Raw genomic sequence first — 7,070 nt, 5'->3', positions numbered from 1 at the left:
CGCTTGGGTCTCCATTTAATCACCCACAGGGGCAGATAGACAATAGGTCCAGAAAGGACGGGAGCCTTCCCTTGGCCAGCCTGACACCAGCACTTCTCTGCTTCCCTTGGAGTCGCATCAGCTGCTGGGGACCCTAACTGTGCCCCCTCCCCAGGCCACAGCCCGGGGGAAGTCCTGCCTACCCTACAGCCTGCCTTGGCTGGGTCCTCCCTCCTGTGCTGAGTGGGGACAGCAGTGAGGGGCTTCCATTTGCACAGGAACAGGGGGGAGGGCAAGGAAGGGGGTGTTCTTGGGGTGCACATGCCTGGTGCACTTCCCATGGCACGGGAGGAGCTCCCAATGGCTCCCCCTCCTGTGGAGCAGGGAGAGGCGGGGAGGCTGGGGAAGGGGTGGAGGCCTGGGTCCCAGGAGGAGCACAAGGAAGCTGTCCCCGCTGGTCTACCCCTCAGGGGTGCCGTGCCTCTGGGTCCTCGTTGCTCACCATGCCCTCTGCCCAGTGACTTTTGTCCTGCTGCAGAGGTCACCAAATGCTGTCCTATGCCAGTAACAGCAAGTGTCTACGGTGGCATGACCAGCAGCAAAGCAGTCCGAGGCCCGCAGGGGAAACTCCCTGTGTGGCTTCTGTGTCCCCTTTGTCCTCCTGCACACTCAGGACTTTTCTGCAGAAGGACCCAAATTCCCCTGGCCTTCCAGGGAACAGTCATAGGAGCTGGAGCAGAAGGTTCTAGACTAGCTCTGGGCTGGTGCAGGCTGCCAGGCTGGGAGCCGAGCAGAGCAGCACACCCAGCCACCTGGGGCACCCTGGGGCCACCTGGGGCACCCTGGGGCTGCAGGGACCCGGTGCAGCCTCCACCCTCGAGGGGTTCACCATGTGGGGGGGTGGGGTGCAAAGCCTGGCCCTTCCTGGGGACATGTAGGGCACAGGGTGGGAAGTTGCTTCTGGCCAGCAGATCTTGGAGGGCTGCCTGGAGGAGGTGCTGGTGGGCTGGCCTGGTAGGTGGGATTCCTACCCAGAGGGGAGGGCAGGCTTTTCACAGGAGGCAAAGGCAAGTAGGAGGGAAGGTGCCGAACACTCAAGGAAGGAGAGGTGAGACGGCTGGGCAGGGCCTTCCGGCCTTACGCGGGACACAGCAAAGCCCAGGGACATTCTTTTTTATTTTTTGGTGCTGGGGATGGAACCCAGGGCCTTATGCATGCGAGGCAAGCACTCTGCCAACTGAGCTATGTCCCCAGCCCCCAGGGACAGTCCTAAGGTGGTTTCCTTCCAGGGATTAACCAGACTTCTCTCTCCCCCATTCCCCAGGCCATGAAACGGACTCCAAGGGACCTTCCAGGTGGGATGCCCTGGAGTCTGAGCTGGGAGCAGGGCCTCGGGGAGACCGTTACCGTGATGTGAGGACTCTAGGATCTGGAGGTGCCATTGGGGCAACCGTGGGGGGCTGCCAAGAGGAGGCGGCGGCAGCGAGGCAGGGCTGTGAGGAGGGCCCCGAGAGGGCGCTCTGGAGGAGGGAGGGAGGGCCGGGCGAAGGCAGGGAGGGGCGCAGGTCTGCCAGCAGCAGAGCGGGAGAGCGGGATCTGGGTGGGAAGGTGGCCATGGTGACTCTGTACCCACTAGCTCTGGCTGAGCTCTGCCACCCTGCTGTCCCCACCCCACGGTTGCTGTCTTCAGGGAGTCCCTGGGGGTGAGATCAGCTGGAGGGGATCCATGCCCCCCTGCTTAGGGCAGACTGGCCGCACCTGCAGGATTCTGTTCCTTGGCCCTGCAAGAGAGGCGGGAAGGGTCCCTGCTCCCACGCGGGGTCTCTCCAGGCTTGGGAGCAAGGCCACCTGGGGGTGGGGTGGAGTCAGCGGTGCTGTCAGTCCCAGGCCGGGGTCAGGTGGCTCATCACTCTCACGGGGCTAGACAGCCGTGGCAGGAGCGCCAGGGTGGGCCGTGCTTTCCCAGGTGGTGCCAGCCTCAGTGAGGCTCCAACAGCGGCAAGGGTTGCCCAGGGCCCTGAGCATCCGGGTGAGGATCCAGCCACCTGCACCCGTGGCTCCGCCCTGTGAGGTGGGGATGGGGGCCTAAGTCCGTAGTTCTTATGTGGTTTCCACGTGTCATCCCCAAATATGGCCCCACCCCCTTCCCAGAGCTGAAGCACTCCCCCATGACTCCAGGTGGGGCCTGCTTGGCTCTCAGGTCAGAAACCCAAGGGTCGTTGCTGCCCGGGCTGTCACTGTCACTCGGAGCCCAGGTTCAACCAGCAAGTCTGGGCGCCACCCTGGATCCAACTCCCCTGGCCATCCTCAGCCGCCCCGCCACCCTCTGTGGGCCACACTAGGTCCCAGCTCCACGGTCCTTCCCAGAACAAAGCTGTCCCTTCTCCACTGCCTCAGCGCCTCCCGTCACCCTGAGGGTGGAGCCCAGGTTCCTGGGACTGTGACCCTCAGCTCACCTCCCACCCGCCCCCCTTTTCTTAGCTGTAGATAAACACAATGTCTCTACTTTGCTTGTTCATTTTTACGTGGAGCTGAGGATGGAGCCCAGGCCTCACGGTGCTAGGCGCCCCCACCGCCCCCAGCCCCGGCCGGGCCCCACTTGGTTCCTGATTCCCTGACACCCTCTTCCACTCCCCCTTCCACTTCCTGTCTCTCCCACCTTCCTTCAGATCCCAGCCTGGACCCCCTACTTCCTTCCTTCAACCTCCACCCTCGTCTGTGTCCCCAGAGGTCACTGACTTCCCCTGTGCAGTGACGGCTGGCTTCCCTGGGTCTCCGCAGAGACTGGGACCCTGGAAACAAGGACCTCCATCCGCTGGGCTCCAACTCGCTCCTCCAGCGCTGAGCACCTGGTGGGTCTCCATAAAGTATGCTCAGGGAAGAGAGGAAGAGGAGGGTGGGTGGATGGGTGGGTGGGTGGGTGAATGAGTGATGGGGGCTTAAAAGAGTGGACGGACATATGGATGAATAGTGGACGGACGGACGGACAGATGAGGGAAAGGTGGTGTGTGCGTGGATGTGGGTAGATGGAGGGGTGGGTGGAGGGGTGGGTGGAGTATGGGTGGATGGCTAATGGCTGGTGATGGAGGGAAGGCACATACACAGATGTGTGGACAGATGGATGATCCCGCACACATTTCTCTCTCTCTCTCTCTCTCTTTCTTTCTTTTTTTTTTTTCTTTGATACTGGGTTGAACCCAGAGGGGCTTAACCGCTGAGCCACACCCCCAGCTCTTTTTATTTTTTATTTTAGGACAGGTTATCACTGAGTTGCTCAGAATCTCACCAAATCGCAGAGGCTAACTTTAAACTCACGATCCTCCTGCCTCAGCCTCCCAAGTCACTGGGATCACAGGTAAGCGCCACCACGCCCTGCTGATCAGGTATGAATTTTTGAACTACACTGTGGGCTTGGTTTGTTCTCTATCTCAGCTGCTACTTTACCCCAGAACAATTTTTTTTTAATGTTACTAGAGATTGAACCCAGCTGTGCTCAACCACTGAGCCACACCCCCAGCCCTTTCTATTTTTGGGGACAAGGCCTTGCTGAGTTGCCCCGGCTGGCTGCCTTGGACTTGCGATCCTCCTGCCTCAGCCTCCAGGGTCCCTGGGATCACAGACGTGCTCCAGTCTCCAGGGGCGGCTGTGCTCCCAGAGCCTCCTCATCCCAGAAGGGCCTCCTGTCGCAGCCACACCCCATCTGCTGGCTCTTCACGCCTCCCCGCCCGGGACCCTCCCCTCCTGCTGACCCCAGGGTCCTCCTGTCCTCTGGTGCAGACCTCTCCTTGACCCCACACCCCCACACCCTCCTCCTACTTCTCCATGGCGCGGCCTGCACTTCTCCCTCCCATTTCCTCTCTGCCCACTTGTGAGTCCTTAGTGTCACGGCTTCTGCTCCTGCTGCTCAGGGAAGCCACCCTCTCTGGGCCTCTCAATCCCCCGTGGCCACTCTCACGAAGGACCGTGTGGGGCAGTGGTTACCAGCAGATGTCCTAGAGCCTCCGCAGCCCCCGGTCCTCCTCCCTCTTTGACTCGTTCCTGGTCGTGTAGCCAAGAACCCTCTCCCGGGCCCCATTTCCTGTCTGTGAAATGGGCACCATGACGGACACTCCCTCGTGGCATGGCTGGGAGAATTCACAGAGGTCACCTGGAAAGTTCCTCATCTCCAGCCTGGTTCTGTCAATGTCCTCGTCATCCCTGGGACCCTGTCCCTTCTCGACACATCTCTTTGCTTGGAGTCAGGACCTGATTCTGCCCAGGGATCCCTGGGACTCAGCTTCTTACGAACGTGCCTGAGCTGGGCAGGGTCCTGAGCAGTGGCGTACTGTCCTTGTGACAGTCTTACAGATGAGGACACTGGTGACCAACCAGAATGGTTTGAAAACGAGTCCCAGGGCACAGCTGGGAAGGGGACAAGCAAGTCAAGGTTCTGTGCTAGACTTTGATCTCGCCTCAAGCAGCCCCCTCTCCCTCCCCGACGTCGTCTACCCCAGACCTTTGTCCTCTGGATGGACACTTCCCTAATCTCTGGCCTCCGCTCTGGCCATTGGCCAGCCGGACACACCCTGGTAATGGCCGCTCCCCTGGCCCCTGCCCAGGCTCCCAGCCCTGCAGCTCTGGCTCCTGGACCAGGACAGGAGGGTGGGAACCTGCCCCCTCCTGGTTCGCCAGCCCCAGGAGCAAGTTCCCTGGGGAATCGGCTGTCCTTCTCCTGCTGAGGGACGCCAGCCCCGCGCCACGCCAGCACCCTGACTCGTTCTCACCTCCAGCCCCCACGTGGCCTCAGAGACCCTCTGCCTGCTCACCTCCTCCTCACCCCGGCAGCTCCACCCCTCCCTCCCCACCGTCTCGACAGCTGGCCCGTCTCCTCCTCTCTGGTCGCTCCTGGCGCCCCCCCACCCGGCAGGCTCAGACCTGGGAGGTCTTTCATCAGGGCCGGTTTGACCGTGGGATGCCCTCCTCAAGAACCATCAATGGCTCCCTGCTCTTTTCCCCGTCCAGCTGAGACTCTTCAGGCCAATCTCACGCGGTGCCCTGGGTCTGGCCCATCGTCCCTCTGCACCCTCATCTCACTGCCCCCCATTTGGCCTCTGTGAGCGCGAGTGTGTCCCTCTCTATGACTTGATTCGCCACTCCTCACACCCCTGGCCTCTTCTTTTCTGGATCATCGCCTGCTCCCTGAGCCTAAGTCTCTCCACATCCCATCTGTGACACCCCGTGACACTGCCTGGCTGGGGGTAGCCTGCTCTTGAACCTGGCTCTGTCATCAACAGGTGGTGAGTCTTGGTTTCCACGGCTGCAAAATGAGCATTTTGTCCTTCTACTGTGGGTACCTTGGGAGGCTCTGCTTGGCCTCCCGGCCTCTGAGCTGTGTCTGGCACGTGGCCCTGCGTCTGACGACAAATGTCATCTGTATGCCAGTGACTCCCCAGGTTCTCTCCAAGCCCCAGACTCGTGTCACCAGCTGCCCACTCGCGGTGCCAAATAGGCCTCTCCAAGCGCCACGTCCATCAGTGAGATCCCTGGCCCCCACGTCTCTCCACCCCCTTCCCCAGCCAGCCTCTTCCTTCCGGTTACTGGGGCCAGAAACCTGGGTGGCTCCAGATGCCTCTTCCTCTCACCGCCACTTCCCATCTGCCGGGGAGCTCCTGGCACAGCTTTCTAGATATATCCAGAAGCACCGCCTCTCCCTGGGTTCCTGCACCGCCACCCTGCAGCCTCCCGCAGCCTCCCTGCAGCCTCCCCCAGCCTCCCGCAGCCTCCCACAGCCTCCCACAGCCTCCCGCAGCCTCCCGCAGCCTCCCCCAGCCTCCCGCAGCCTCCCACAGCCTCCCTCAGCCTCCCACAGCCTCCCGCAGCCTCCCGCAGCCTCCCTCAGCCTCCCGCAGCCTCCCGCAGCCTCCCACAGCCTCCCTGCAGTCTCTCTGCCTCCACGCTCATCCTGCAGTCTGTCCTCAGCAGCAGGCAGAGTTGCTGTGGCCCCTGAACTTGGAGTGTCCCCGTGGCCCTGCATTCACTCAGGGGACAGGCCTGCATCCTCCCTGGCGTCCTCCCAGTGTCCCTCGCTCTCTCCCCACACTGGCCTCCTCCCTGGCCTTGCAGGACGTTGGCATGCACTGCCCTCTCCATCTAGAACCTTCTCCCCTGGCTCCTGCTCAGCTTCCTCCCGAGCCCCACTCAGACCTTTGTTTCAATGTCACTTACTGCCAGGTGGGTGTCACGGCCTGCCTCTCAGGTCTGCGGCTTGTGGCCTGTCTCCCACCTGTACCCCACCCTGCGGCCGCTGAGACCCAAGTCCCACGGGACAGAGGGGAGCACGTCCCCAGGCCCATGGCAGGTCCTCAGTACTGGCATGTTGATCTGAACCAACGGTGGCTGGCTGGCGTTGTTCCCGGGGCCTTCTCTCCGAGTCTCTCTCACACTAGTGGACGTGACTCCTTGTCCCTCTGGTGCCTGGGCCCCAGGACTCTGGGCTCCCCTCGGGCACCACGAATCAATCCCTTTATTCACGGCTGGGCCCAGCTCTCTTTCCAAGGGACACTTGCTCCTATTCTTTCAGAGGCAGGTCATTGGTTTCCTGATGGCCATGGGACAGGTCAAGGTCACCGCATGCCCCCCTCCCCACAGGTGAAATGACAGAGGCCTTTGAGAAGCCAGAAGCCAGCTGTTCCCGGCCTGGCCGCCTGCCTCGTGGTGGCAGGGGCTTCCTCCTGCCGCTCTGGGCCTCTCTGTGCTCCCAAGAGACACTCGTTCAGCACCAGGGTCAGCGCCAGAAGCCCTTGGCCTGGGAAGGAGGACCACAGACCCCAGGAGGCCACTGCAGCTGGCCTCTGTAAGGCCCTGGGGTCATCCTGTCCAGCCCCACATGCCAGGAAGCCAGCAGGGAGAGGGGTCGCCCCTCATCAGAGCCCGGAGACGGGACTCCTGAGTGGTCCCTGGTGGGTCGGCTCACCCCAGTGGGGCTGGGGCCACTTCTGAGCGGGACCCAGAGCCAGGAAGCAAGAGCCCAGAAGCCCTTTCTGGAGAGAAGCCGGTCCCAGAGCCGCTGGGTCCAGGCCGGAATGGGCCCTGGCCCTCCTTCCACACAGCCG

Source organism: Marmota flaviventris, chromosome 18, assembly GCF_047511675.1.
Source record: "Marmota flaviventris isolate mMarFla1 chromosome 18, mMarFla1.hap1, whole genome shotgun sequence".
Taxonomy (NCBI): Eukaryota; Metazoa; Chordata; class Mammalia; order Rodentia; family Sciuridae; genus Marmota; species Marmota flaviventris.
Note: the sequence above shows the minus strand (reverse complement) of the source record.